The 14217-nt window shown below is 40.8% G+C and overlaps 1 long non-coding RNA gene across 3 annotated transcripts in view; it reads left to right on the top strand.

The window, feature by feature from the left end:
* The window catches only part of LOC129149118 (uncharacterized), a 171599-nt gene that overhangs the window by 76841 nt on the left and 80541 nt on the right, over positions 1 to 14217 (top strand). For all 3 annotated transcript variants that reach the window (XR_008556070.1, XR_008556071.1, XR_008556072.1), the window contains one exon: positions 3130 to 3186. This is a non-coding gene — a long non-coding RNA (uncharacterized LOC129149118). The remainder of the gene's footprint in view (positions 1 to 3129; positions 3187 to 14217) is intronic.

Here is a 14217-nt window from a genome sequence, read left to right as displayed (position 1 = left end):
CACAAGATGGCTGCCCCCTATGTGGTCAAAGATGGCCGCCACAAATTGGCTGGCAGGGGAGGGTAGTTGGGGGTGACCAGGCTGGCAGGGGAGGGCAGTTGGAGGTGACCAGGCTGTCAGGGGAGGGTAGTTGGGGGTGACCAGGCCTGCAGGGGAGGGGAGTTGGGGGCAACCAGGCCTGCAGGGGAGGGCCGCTGGGGGCAACCAGGCCTGCAGGGGAGGGCAGTTGTGTGTGGGGGGTAGGCCTGCAGGGGAGGGCAGTTAGGGGCGACTAGACTGGTGGGGGAGGGCAGTTAGGGGCAACTGGGCCTGCAGAGGAGGGCAGTTAGGGGTGACTGGGCCTATAGGGGAGGACAGTTAGGGGTGACCGGGCCGGCAGGGAGGGCAGTTGGGGGTGATCAGGCCAGCAGAGGAGGGCAGTTGGGGGCATTCAGGCTGGCAGGGGAGTGGTTAGGGAGTGATCAGGCTGGCAGGCAGAAGCGGTAGGGGCAATCAGGCAGGCAGGCAGGCAGGCAGGCAGGCGAGCAGTTGGGAGCCAGCAGTCCTGGATTATGAGAGGGATGTAGGCTGGGCTGAGGGACACTCCCTTCACCCCCCAGTGCACGAATTTTGTGCACTGGGCCTCTAGTCAGTATATAAGCCCATATGCCACATCATGGAAATGTTGTCCAGTGGAATGGAGTAATTCTGATGGACTCTTTCTAAGTGTGTTCAGAAATCATATCCTTTGTTTGAGTTTAAAATTTGCATGCTTGTTCATGTACTTAAGTGTAATACTAGTGCAAATTAGCTCTCAGGTATGTTTTATTTATGTAATTAACTAGTTATGATATAGTAGACAGGTAGACAGACATGAGCAGAGAAAGAATGATAGGCCAGGTATAGAAGGTCACCAGTGGAAAGATCCAGGTGCTAGCAATGGGGAAAACAAGTATTAGGGTGGGACCTCATCCCCAAGGTGACCTTTCCTCCCCTAGCATATTGCTGGTTATGGTATTTGGAACCGACCCTCCCCTGACGTTTTCTCCCCTGGCAGGTGGTAGAACCCTTAGAGGAGGAACAAGGGGCGGGAGAATAGTCTCATATGACTTCCATACAAGCCTTGCATGACCACTCCCTTAAGCAATAAGCCCCCAGCACAGTGAGGTTCTTCTGGTCTGCATCAAATACTCTTAGAAACAAAGCTTTGGGTGTGTTGATCACAGAGACAGGGTTTTGGTCATAATAGAGATAACAATTAAGCCTCAGCTGTGTTTCAGTTCTAGGCGTATAAAAGCAGCAAAATCAAATGAAGCAACTCCATGGCTGATTTGAGGACCAGCTGCAATGACTATTGACCCCCTGGCATGTACCAGTCAGTAGAAACCACAACCCTAAAGGGACACACCTGGAAAGCTGATGAATATTCGATTGAAATCCTCCCCTGAGATTTCCCTTAAAATCCTGCCTTTCGGAAACAGATAAAACCCCTTAAGAAGAAGGACCCTTCTTTCCCCTTCTTCCCTCAGGTGTGGTCTCTCTTTAGAGCAGCAGTTGCCAACCTTTTGGACCTCTCGGACCACTGGTTGGCGACCACTGCTTTAGAGCACACCCCATGCTTTTCCTCCCGTTTCTTTCCTCAAGGTGCATACTTTTGCTTTCTTTCTCCTAAGCCTCTGTAACTTGTGTCCTGAGTCCATGCAGCTCAGCTGGCTCACTTCTTCTACCTCTGTGACTTTCTAGCCAAACTCAAGGACCGAGGTCTGACTTTCTGGTATCACATGGTGTCTTTTGCCATTACGATTAACAAAACAAAGTATATATTTTGAGTGTTAGAAGTTCCTTGACCCATTCTGTGGGAGCAATCTGTAGACTAATTATATAAAAAAATGCTAATTTTATTACCTGGAATATCTGACTCAGAATATCCTCTTATAGGTTTCCTTTCCCCCAAGTTTTCTTCTGCTGTGCATACCATTTGATTACGGTAGGGTAGAAAAGACCCGTTGCAGGGTCTTCCTGAGCTTTATTCTGCTGTATTACATAAGATCATAGTGTGGGGACATAGTAGTCCCTCAGTAAGTCTCGTTTTGCATGCAGTTAAAGGAAGCTGTGAAGTGCTTTTATATTTGGCCGAATAAAAGGTGGGAGCCCTAATATCCAAGGTGATAGGCTGGGAAGAGGAACCTTCCTTCTTGTCCTCACCAGGAATTGGGAATATCTGTGAGGGAGACTAAGGTCTTGTTGTTCTTACTCTTAACTTCTGTTTTATACGTTTGGGAACAGGGTTTGGGAGTTAACATAATTTGAAATACCGTTTCACCTCAGCAAAAATTTAAAAACTGGTTTCTTGAAAGCTCTGATGGACATGTATAGTCTGGTTTATTTTAATATTTTTAGAATAGCACATGCACTGTAAATTATTAATATTGGCCACGTTTGTGCATTCTTTGAACTAATGAGCTTAGCAGTCACAGGAGATGCTTATGACTCTTGCTTATAAACCTATCTGAAGTGACCAGTGTGAGAACTGTAGAATTTATCAGTAATCACGATGGCTGGCTGCTTTGGAACAGAGTTTCTCAACCTTACGATTGCTGGATAATTGGGGCTGGATAATTGTTTGTAGTGGGGGGCTGTGCTGTGCATTGTAAGGTGGTTGACAGCATTCCTGGCTTCTACCCTTTAAATGCCAGTAGCATATCTCCTCCCTCTGTTGTGATTACCAAAAATGTCCTGGCATTTCAAAATGTCCCCGGGGTTGTCCCCTATTGAGAACCACTGGTTTGGAATAGTGGTTGCCATAGGCAGATGATGGACTAACTACATCAAAGTCACCTAGTTGAGGGAGGTTCTTACTCCTACAGGTTCTTGGGTTTCTTCCCATTTGTGTAGATACTGAATAGCCAGGCTTAAGAATTTGTTGTTTAAGTGGGAGTGGTTATTAGCTGACTTAAATTTGAATGTGTTGAACTGTACATAGAGAGTTTACAAATGAAAGAGGGTTTTAGAGATAAAGTACATTTTGCAATTATGATTGTATTTGTAGTAGTGATTTTCCTCCTTTTATTTCTATGAGGTACCATTGTTTGTTTTTCAAACGTTGAGAAGAACCTTGTTATACTAAACTTTATAATTATTTTAATCTAGGTTTTGAGAGAATACCTCAAGTTGGACTCAAAGGCAAGAACTTTGAAGTGGAAAAGGGTGAGTTGGTGCATTAGTCACTAAGTCCTGTTGGGGGAAGGGAATGTCACTCAGTGTTCATTCTTAGAAGGCCAGCTGCTTATAGCAAAATTTTGATTTAGTAAATGTGGATCCTATTTTTTTCCCCATTGGTTTTTCCTCCTTTAATTGTTTTATTTCTGAGAGGCAGAAATGAACAGAGAGAAGAGAGGAAACCCCTCTCTCCATCTTTATAGATAAAACTAGAGGCCCGGTGCATGAAATTTATGCACTCGGGGGGTGGGTGGATCCTGGGGGTTGGTCCCTTAGCCCAGATTGCGAGAGGGTGCATGATCGGGGCCGGGGAGGGACACGGGAGGTTGGCCAACTGGGGAGGGGTCTTGGGAGGGCTCCAGGGCGTGTCTGGCTCAGTCCCGATTGGCTGGACCCCAGCAACAAGCTAACCTACTGGTCGGAGCATCTGCCCCCTGGTGGTCAGTGTACAGCATAGTGAGCGGTTGAGCGGGCTTAGCATATCATTAGCATATTATGCTTTGATTGGTTGAATGGCTGACCAGACAATCGGACACTTAGCATATTAGGCTTTTATTATATAGGATGGTTCAGAAATTTTTCTGGCTACTTAAATTAATAATATGAAGATATTTTGTTCATATTTACGTTTCTGCTGCATAGTAAATGCATTTCAAAAAACCTATGTTTCTTAAATTGTGATTGGAATTTATACCTCAGTTCATGTTCTAAATATGAATCCTGTTAACCTGATACATTAGTTTGGAATACCAAGCTTATCCTGAAAAATTGAGAGATGGTTGGATGATCTACTGTTTGACTGACATTTGCATTTGATCTTTGTAGTGATTGCACTTGGGTACTGCTAGGTAGAAACCCAGTTCTGTCCTAGGCCTATCCTAATGCTTTAGTGGACGTTTCTCAAATATTTTCATCAGTTTAAAAAGATATTCTCATTGAGAAGAATAACAGCTCACTTTGATTGAAAGAGACTTTTTTTGTAGACTGAAAATGCTATAATATGCTCAACTCGTAAATTCAGATAAAACAAGTGGTTTGAGTTGTGTAGGTTTCTTTGGTTTTCTTTCTTTGTACTTAACCTTCAACTCAGCCAGATGCTGAAACCAAGGTCTTGGTTTTTTTCTTTTCTGCTTTGTCAGGAGCAGAAGCCGGTTGCTTGAGGAGTCAGCTCCTCTGGAGCCCTGCATCCTGCCAGGGTGGTCAAGGTTATCTGAGCACCTCACCCCTTGCCACCTTTGCTCAGAGCTTAGGGCTTCTTTCCTGAAGTCCGCTGGGTAAATGGAGCACTGCTTTCAAAGTGGCTTGCTATTTCTGACCTTCTTGAATTTCAGTAAGAGAAATTGGGGAATGATTAATTCTGAAAATGTTTTTAAACTATATGAGGACACATTGCTTCTGGCACTTATTTGACGATTCCCAGAGTCATTCTTGTTTAATAGAGGTGGAATCTGAGAAAGAATTTTAGGTCTCTGTAATTTTTATCCATGAAGAGTCCACGTTTTTTATTAGCAACACAAATGAAAATATGTCTTTGGGAATGTAGCGTCTTTTTAACCATCAAGAATTCCTTAGTGGTGAGCAGCAGCCTGCCAGGCATGCTCCATGAAGGTAGCTGTAGCTCAGGTACTCCGTGAGAGAAGAAAAATCTGAATATTATGGAGTGCCCAATGGTTTTCACCTCAATCATGTAAGTTGTTTTCAAGATTGTTTTTTTCCCCCCTCCTGAGAATTGTGTAGAAATGTGCACCTTCAGTGCTGTCTCTGTATGTCTTACGATACTTGAAACACTTTTGAATAAATAACTGCTGGTTGATATACTCGAGTGTGACAGTTTTTAGCATAGGCCTTACGTTTTAGCTTTATTACAAAGCCAACCTTGTTTAAGCAGCTACACCTTGTCTTTTGAATTAGTTGCTTAGCTTAATAACCTAAGACTTAACTCATTTTTTGTTTAATGGCAGTAATATCTGAGGAGGCTGGTACTGCAGGTTGGGTGGGAGATTTTTCTCTTAGGCATTCGTACTTTCTCAGGTCTACTCAGACAACAGATGAGGGAGGCCATTGAACAGTTTTCTAGACCTGTTGCTGGCCTGACTCTTTCTTGGCCTTCTAAATGGGTCGTGCTCTTTCCTAAAGTGCTCTCCACATAAGGGAGACCTAAACAAAAACCCAAAACGACACACCCACCAAAACCCAACCCACAAAACCTTGTGTTTTATAGGTAGCTCTGTATGTGTATCTTATTAAGTCTGTCATTCTTATATCTTTTTATTTACTTATTTTTTAGTAGTATTGTTCTAGAATTATAAAAGTGAATTAAGAAAGCACACTTTTCCCCTTCCCTTTAAAATTTTTTAAAATTGCTATATTCTTTGTAAATAAATACCCAGCAAGAAACATAGAGGGATGTTATCCCAAGTATTGATTATGATCTCTAACTAAGTTAAGCATTTTCCCAGGTATTACATTTTTATTTTGGATTTTCCCCTTATATAGATAATTATGTACTCATAGGTAGGTGAGATATTATTTAAAATTTTCAGTTATTTTAGTGTAGTTATTGCAACCCAGGCTTCAGATTTTAATTGAGGAAATTTAAAAAAAACTCTCAACTTCTTCCTTTTTCTAAAAAAAAATAACATTAATCACATTTACTTAAACTGATAGCTTGCTGATAGAATACACAGAAGTAAAGACATACTTTTTGTTGTTTTATGCGAAGTTGCAACTACTTAATAAGTGAAAAAGTGCTCCTAGACTTTTCTTGTTATATGTGGTGGTAGCAAGAAACCTAATAATCATAATGCCTTCCATTGGCCAACCGGGCAATAGAATGATGATGGAAGATTCAAAGGTTAGTTAAAAATGGACACGAGAGGGTAAGGGCACTTACCCTCTCATGTCCATTGATGGTGTGCACCCTGTCTCTCTTCTCCTCATTATTCTAACAAATTATGTCTTCATTACAACATAAAAGAAATGCTGTGCCAGTGACAAAAGACAGTGAGTTAAATAATAATAGTACTTTGAATATATTAACTCTAGGAAGAATATCACTCAAATGTTTACCTTGAGTAGACTTGTTAGATTCTTTGTGTCAACCTAAATTGAAGTTTCATGGTGGCACTGAGGGTACAAAATGGAGATAACTTTTTAAGATAAACACTAGATGAAATTGTATGAACTAAATGCTAAGTATAATGAAAATATTAAATATTTAGAGTAGCAAAGGGATGATTGCAGAGTTTTCCTTTTATCTTTGTCCATGATTAATTTGAATTGAGTTTGGCATGCCTTGAGGTCACCTCAGAATTATTTTATGATGCTTATTTATTATGAAAAGCCTTCTTTGTTCTTGAAAAAAGAAAATTGGTGAAATTTTTTGGCCTAGCAAACATTTTTACCAGTCTGCAGAACTGTGATATGACCCCTTCACATTTATTAATGCCATCATACCCTCTTCTCTTCCATGAGGACAGTTTATTCTCACTGAATTCTTATCTTGACGTTCTTCAGAAATTTAGAGTGCAGCGGTCCACATCAAATAGGGAGATGCCTCTTTTAAGCTCATTCTAGTGGCAAACAGCACACATGGTTGGAAGAGTGCCTTATTTCTTAGTTCATACCTCAAGTCATTTTTCTGAGCCCAATTTGTACATGTATGATTCTTTGTGATGCTACCAGGTGACCACTTTCTTGACTGTCTAGTTAATTTAAACTTGGCTAATAGGAGTGATTTGGACAAAAGTGTAAAGTAAGGAATCAGAAAAAGGAGAAGTAAGAACACGAACGGTGTGTGTGAGTATGGTGGAGGTCAGGGTGGGGATTGTGCAGAGCTCTGCCCTCCCCTCCGGCTCTGGCCTGACTTCATAAATTGGGTGGGTGAACGCATTTGTGAAGACCTGGCTTCTGGGACCAGATCACAAGGTGGACCTAGAGATGAAACTTGTGGAGAGCTTGCACCTGCCATTTCTTCGTGATATACTGATGTTTCTCAAAAGGTTTGGGAAACTTAGTGGTGGGGGTTTGAGTTTGAAACCTGACTTTATTTAATGTTTGTCAAACGGAAGCATATTTTAGATGTAAAAGGAAGTTGTAAATATCCTCACTGTTATTTGAGTGGCTTTCATCAAAATAATGCATGCAAAATTAAGGCTATAGGGTGGTGAAGTCCAGTAGGCCATGTTCTTGGGGTCTTGGTACTCCTGGGAGGAGGGCTTTATTGTGTTCTTTTGGAAATGATTTTTAAGCAAGATAATGGAGAGATGAATAGGCTACTGCTCACATGTGCACATATTGAGGTCTCCAGCAATTTGATGGTAAGGGAAACATGAGAGGTGTGTAGTGTAGCCCTTCCACAGGACGTCAGCCTCTTCAGAGCGAGGGAAGTTTCCAAACCATTGTGTCTCAGCACATGGCTAGCTCTGCGTTCTTCCAAAAATGGTTTCCTTAATTAAAAAAAAGAAAAGAAAAAAAAAAAAAGACTGCTGGGCACTGTAGATGAGTCTTCAGGAGGTTAAATAATGAATGCTTATTGAGGAGCTCATCACTGATTTTCTTCTCAGGGAGTTGTTGTTTTTTTTAAAAGTCTGTAACCTTTCTTTGCTGAATGATGTCCCCCTCCCGCCCCCTTGTTAATTGAAAAATAAATAGTTTGAGGAATTCACTAGGTTGATTTGATAGATATTGGTCTTTGTATATGGACCTCTGGTCATGTTCCTCCCTTAAAGCTTTTGTAGTTACAAGATATAAGATATTTTACTTCTGTTGCCACTTGTTTCTTCCCTGGATTTATTAGTGGAACAGTTAATTCAGTTAAGTAAAGAATTATTTGACACCTATTATATAGAGAGATCTTTTTGCTTTGAGCAGAAATACAAAAAGAAATTCCCCTTGTGATCAAGTTGTTTTTCTAGAGGGGGAGACAAGACATAATTAAAAATTGTTATAATAAATTACCAAATGTATTAAGGCCTGTAGTGGAAATACAAGTAAAATGCATAGAGGGAGAATTAAATCCATCGAGTGGGCACTGAAAGAACCATTGACCCATCTATTAAAAGAGGAACCTTTGTTTCCCCAAGTAACCAAAGCAATTAATATTTATTGTATAAAATCTGGATGTTTCTAAAGGGCACACAGATCAAAGTAAAAGTCACCAGTTCCCACCAGATCACTCAGTCTCTACCACCCAGAGATAACTATCCCTGCTTGCATTTTTACTGATTATTTGTGAGATTTTTAAACATACACAAAAGTAGAGGGGATAATACAATGAGGCCCCATGTACCCATCTTCCAGCTTTAACATTTATAGATAATTTGTCATTCTTATTGCATCTATCTTTTCCCTGCTTTGATTGATTGATTGGAGTTTTAAAACAGCCCAGATATTATACCATGTAGCCTATAAATATTCCAGTTAGTATTTTTTAACAGATAATGACTTAAAAAATTAGTCACAATATCATTAACCTTAATGAAATTAACAATTATTTTTTAGTATTTATTAGCTAGTCCTGGAGTCTATGTTCAGTTTCCTCCATTTTGCCAAAAATGTCATTTTACAGTTAGTTTGTTGGAATCTGGATCCCAGTAGGATTAACACATTGCATTCCCCTCTTTTAGGTCTTTCTTACTCTAACATTTTCTGTTCCCTTCTTTTTTCATGCAATTTATTGTGGGAAAAATTGGGTCATTTGTTCTTTAGGACTACTATTATTTTAGTAGCTTTCTTTCATTTTTGTTCTTTTATGTAACCATGTATATATTTTAAAAGCAAAATTGGGATTATATTGATCTGCTGTTTATAACTTTTATAAAATAGTTACTTTTTATATTTAATAATATATGAGGACATTTACTCTTCTACAATTAATTTTTATTTTCTGTTAGATCTTATGGCATTATAGTAACTAAAAGTGAGAAAGATGCATTTGATTGTATTTAAAGCAAATCTTACATTAATGTTATGTATTATAATAACAAAGTCTTCCCTCCCTTTCCCTCCCTTCCCTTCCTTCTCTCCCTCCTTCCCTCCCTTCCTCCCTCCCTCCCTCCCACATTTGATATGGATGGATATAATATTGGTGATGTAATTATTTGAATTGAGGATTCATTCTCCCCCCTTGAGGAACGCAGATAGATGGTTGTGTAAAAGACAGCCTGGCTGATAGTTCACTGACAAGGTTGGAAATAGAGAAGGTGAAGGTTGACCATCCAGACCCTGATTTTCTGGAGAGTCCAGTGCATGAAGGGGCCCCTCATTATTGTTATCACTAGAGGCCTGGTGCATGAATTCGTGCACAGGTGGGGTCCCTCAGGGTGGCCTGTGGGCCCTGCATCTGGCGCCCATCCTGGCGGCGGGGGGGTGGATACTATCAGCCCTCTGGTTGGGCAGTGGAAAGCCTTTGCCAGCCCGGGATCTGGATCCGTCCTGCTGACATTCGTGCTGGTTGTCGGGAGCCACCTGGCGGCCGCTTTTATATCGGTTCTTCGTTGTTGAGCGTCAAGGGAGGGTAAGCGGCCAAGGTGCCCGAGACCGACTTCCAGGAAGCCGATGGCGCTGTTGGGATTGTGCCAGTGGCACTGGTCCGTCAGTGACTGGCCCATTCTCTGGAGATTAGACCTGCAGGACTACTGAGGGAGTGAGTGGCTGGTGGGCCTCCAGAAAGGGGTTGGTCTGCTGAGTCGTGTCCCCGCTGTGGGAGCACACTGACCACCAGGGGGCAGCTCCTTCATTGAGCGTCTGTCCCCTGGTGGTCAGTGTGCGTCATAGCGACCGATCAACTGGTCGACCAGTCGTTCGGTGGTTCAGTTGTTTGGTCGCTTAGGCTTTTATATATATAGATAAGCTGACCTTTATTAAAAATTTCAGTTTGTATTCTTACATCAACATAGACTACTGGTGGGGAAGGATTCCCAGGGGTTAAAGGGAGCATGACTGTTTTAGCTTAGTGATGATAACGTAATTTTAACATTTCGGTATCAGGTTCTCTTTCAGTTACTGCAAAGTTTCTAGCCTGGGAAAAAGAATATGTGTACAGGCTCACACTAATAATAATTAGTTACACCAACTGAAGCCTCATGTGGCCATTTAAGTTGACAGTCTTCTGTTCTTCGTCAAAAAAGCCCCTAGCTTCATTTGTGATGTTGCAGTTGCTCCTGGTAGTTTGTCTTCTTGCATTTGATTAGCTTTTAATTTAGCAGTGGTTGCAGAGATATCTTTATTTTACCTTATTCTTTAGTACTAACTCACTTAATAACCCTATAAAGCCCTTGTGATACGATTTTTAAAATTAATTTTTTAATAGAAGGTAATAAATTAGTCTATAAGGTTTATTCCTCACTCCCTACCCCCTTCCTGGTTTCTCTGGTAGCTCTCCAGAGGCAAACACTTTGTTGATTGGCTGTTTATAATATAATAGTATTGTATTTTTTGTGTCTTAAAACTTCATATAATAGCCCTGGCCAGGTGGGTCAGTAGGTTGGAACATCATCTCGTACACCAAAAGGTTGCAGGTTTGATTCCTTGTCAGGGCACATACTTAGGTTGTGGGCTTGACCCTGGTTGGGGCCTGCATGTGAGGCAACCGATTGATGTTTCTCTGTGACATTGATGTTTCTCTCTCTCTCTCTTCCTCTTCCTCTTCCTCTCCCTCCCTCTCTTCCTTTTTCTGAAATTAATAAAACATATCCTCAGTTGAGTATTAAAATAAGCAAACAAACTTCACATAATTGGTATTGTTGAATACCAGTAACTTTTCTTTTCATTCAGTGACATGCTTTGGAGATCTGTCCATGTTAGTTCATGTAAATCTAGTTCATCCTTTTGAACTGCCGCTTAATGTTATATAGACTAGTTGGGAATATTGTATAGTTGTGTGTGTGTGTGTGTTTTAACATTTTCCTATTGCTGAGCTTCTAGGTTGTTTTTGATAGAACCTGAGTACAAATAAGGCCCTGTCCTCGGCTCTGTGCACACGGCCATATGTTTCTCCAGGCAGTTGCCAGGTCATGGGATAGTGTAATAGATACTCCCAAGTTGTTTTACCAGGGACTCCCATCAGTAGTGGACAGGTTCTTTAACTCCACATGTTTATCTAAAGAAATGGTAGGGGGGGAGCTAAATTTGAAGAACCAACTTATTTATAAATAAGTAGACCTCATTAAGTTCTAATATTTAGTCTTCAGAATTTTTCTTTAAGACTGGTTTTATTTTTTGCACTATATTTTGCTACCAGATTTGAATTTATACATAGAAAATTCTGCAATTAAATAGTTACAAGTAAGTTATGATAATGTCCACTGAGCTTTTGTATAAAAGTAACACCTCTCTCTAGAGAATTTGTGCATTGGAGGTAAAGCTGGCTGTGAGGATTGTCTTAATTGCTCTGAGGTTTGGAAGGCCTCTTCAGTGAGCTGCTAATCTCTGTTCTAATGGCCAAAGAATGTGTTATATATTCAACATAACACCCACCTCATTGTGGACACCGCAGGGAGAGGGAATACATAATTAAATGAGAGCCACTACCGGGCAGGAATAGGCATGGTGTCTCCTTTGGTTTTCCTTAAAGCACATTCTTCAAAGTAAAGACGGTATATACACCCTTTTCCTTTCCTTTGATTGGTTGGCATGATGGGGAAGGCTAATACAGCTCTATATTCTTTTGATCTCTTAAGAGAATGTAAAAATGATTTCGATTGATTATGGTCAAGAGCTCTGACTTTTGAAGTTGTCAGTCTTCATATACTACTTTTTTCTCTACAAAAGTTATGCATATTTCTTTTACTTTCTAAAGCCTGTAACTGGAAGCTTCATTGGAATTCTGAGCCTCGCTCTTTTCATCTATCCAATGGGGCTGATAAGCCACAGGCCTTGCAGGGTTGTTGGAGAGGTGCCAGTGTGCTGCCTATTAGGAAGCAAGTGCTCAGCTGCCCAGGACCAGCGAAGCCCCGAGTCCAGCCTCCTGCAGCAGATGAGAAGACCGAGGTCAGGAGTGTGAAGTCCAGTCAGTCCTCCTTCGGTTTGTCCAAACGACTGAAGTAATCGTTGCCACACGCCAGATCGCTTTGTGGCCCTGCTTCTTAAGAAACCACAGAGGCAGCTTTTGCGCACAACCTTTTCCTTGCCTGGAATTTCCCTTTCTTCACCACCTGTCAGCCTCCCTGTCCTCCTTTGAAACACATTCAAGTTCATTTCCTCAGGAAGGCCTCTCGGGCTAATCCTACAGGTGGATATTATTTCATATTCACATTCACTCAGCTATATCTTTCACTGTGAAAATTTGAGCTTACTTGTGCATGTCTTAGAAAACTCTTCTGTGTCCCCATTAGTATTTATAAGGGACCTATGCCATGAAATGCTGGTTATTTAGGGAAAAACAACTTCCTTACAAGAAAACCATATTTGCTAACAGTGCAATGTTATTTTTATGTTTCGGGAAAAAAAAAGTCAACTGACAGATATAATTAAACTCTCAGTAGATACTGTACCATGTTCTTAGCTCCTACTCACAGACCTTTGTTCTGCTTTTTACACAATCACCTTTCAAGCCAGTAGGTCAGAGTAAGGGTTATTGTAAATAAATGGGAACAAAATTGCCCACTGATAATTCATATATCTTTGCACACGGACGAGTACGCCTGCAACTTGCTCCGTTCTCATCTTTTTCCTATGCTATGAAAAGTGGTAGACAAGACAAACATACCAATATAACTTTCAGGGGAAGTTACATGTGGACTGACTCGTCCATAACAGACAGATGAAAACCAAGTTAGAAGCTTTTATAATTCTAAACAAGAATGAATGTACAGTTGAACAGCTGTTTCACTGTGGAGCATGCACATTTTCATGTAATTTCAATATAGAGTTGAATAGAGAACTGCTTCTATATGGTACCCATTTGTAGTCATATTTTTTGGGGCTATGTTAGGCCCTTCTAGGAATAGGGAGGACGTATTACAGGTAGCTTTTTCCCCAGGACACACAGACAAATGCATGTGTTGGTATGCCTATTCATATGAAAGGACTGCAAGGCCTTAGTGTATATTTGGGGTGTGGAGGAAAAGAGAGCTAATAGCATTGTAGACCAGGAAGGAGCCTTAGCTGGCATCGGTTCATCTTATAGATGAAAGACGGGTATTCCCAGGGATCAGAGGTTTGCCCAGGTTGTGTTACTTTATGACACTCGGCTCCGAGCCCTGAGCTTGTGGAGATGGGACATCACCAGTGATGCGTTTCTGAGAAACTCTAGTGTTTCTCCACCCAGTCAGGGGCCTCAGAGTATTTCATAAGTAGTTTATCTTTTGTATTTTGAATTCTTAGAAAATTCGGTTATTGATGGGGTTTAAGGCTAGAATTTTTTCTTTGACTATTCTTTAGCATGGCGCCCATGAGCTCATTTCCTGAGAAGACATCATAGAAAACCAACACTTTGTTAAATTGGAGTTTTATTATTATCTTCTATTGCAAAATAGATCATTTTTTGAAAAGCATTTTAATCGCCTTTGTGTAAAACATTTTTGGAAATCCAAGGCAGCTTCATAGTTTCGCCTTTACAAGTGTTGGCATTAAGTTAATTATGCCTAACTTCCACTGTAAGGACAGGGTCTCATTTATCTTAATGCTCCTTGCAGCTCCTAGCACACAGTGAAATGGTTAGAAAGTTCAGTTGGAGGATTGTTTATCTGAAATGTCTCTCTCGGTTTTCCTACCCAAATCCTCAGTGAGAATTATTACTTCACCCTCCTCTGCTGCCCCTAGCTTTTCTCTTCTATGTCATTGTGAACCCAGGATCGAAGGAAACCCCAAAAAGAATTGTTTGGACATTTGAAATACAAAATTTCAAAAATAGAACACTAGGCCAGACATAATTTTGGATTTCATTTGTTGAAGTCTTACCTTATGACATATAGGGTGGGGCGAAGGTAGGTTTAATAATACAATCATCCTATCTAATAAAAGAGTAATATGCAGATTGACCATCACTCCAACGCACAAGATGGCTGCCCCCATGTG

The sequence above is a fragment of the Eptesicus fuscus genome, chromosome 5 (genome assembly GCF_027574615.1).
Source record: "Eptesicus fuscus isolate TK198812 chromosome 5, DD_ASM_mEF_20220401, whole genome shotgun sequence".
In the NCBI taxonomy this organism is placed as follows: Eukaryota; Metazoa; Chordata; class Mammalia; order Chiroptera; family Vespertilionidae; genus Eptesicus; species Eptesicus fuscus.
The sequence above is the reverse complement of the archived record's forward strand: the minus strand, read 5'-3'. Positions and strand labels throughout refer to the sequence as shown.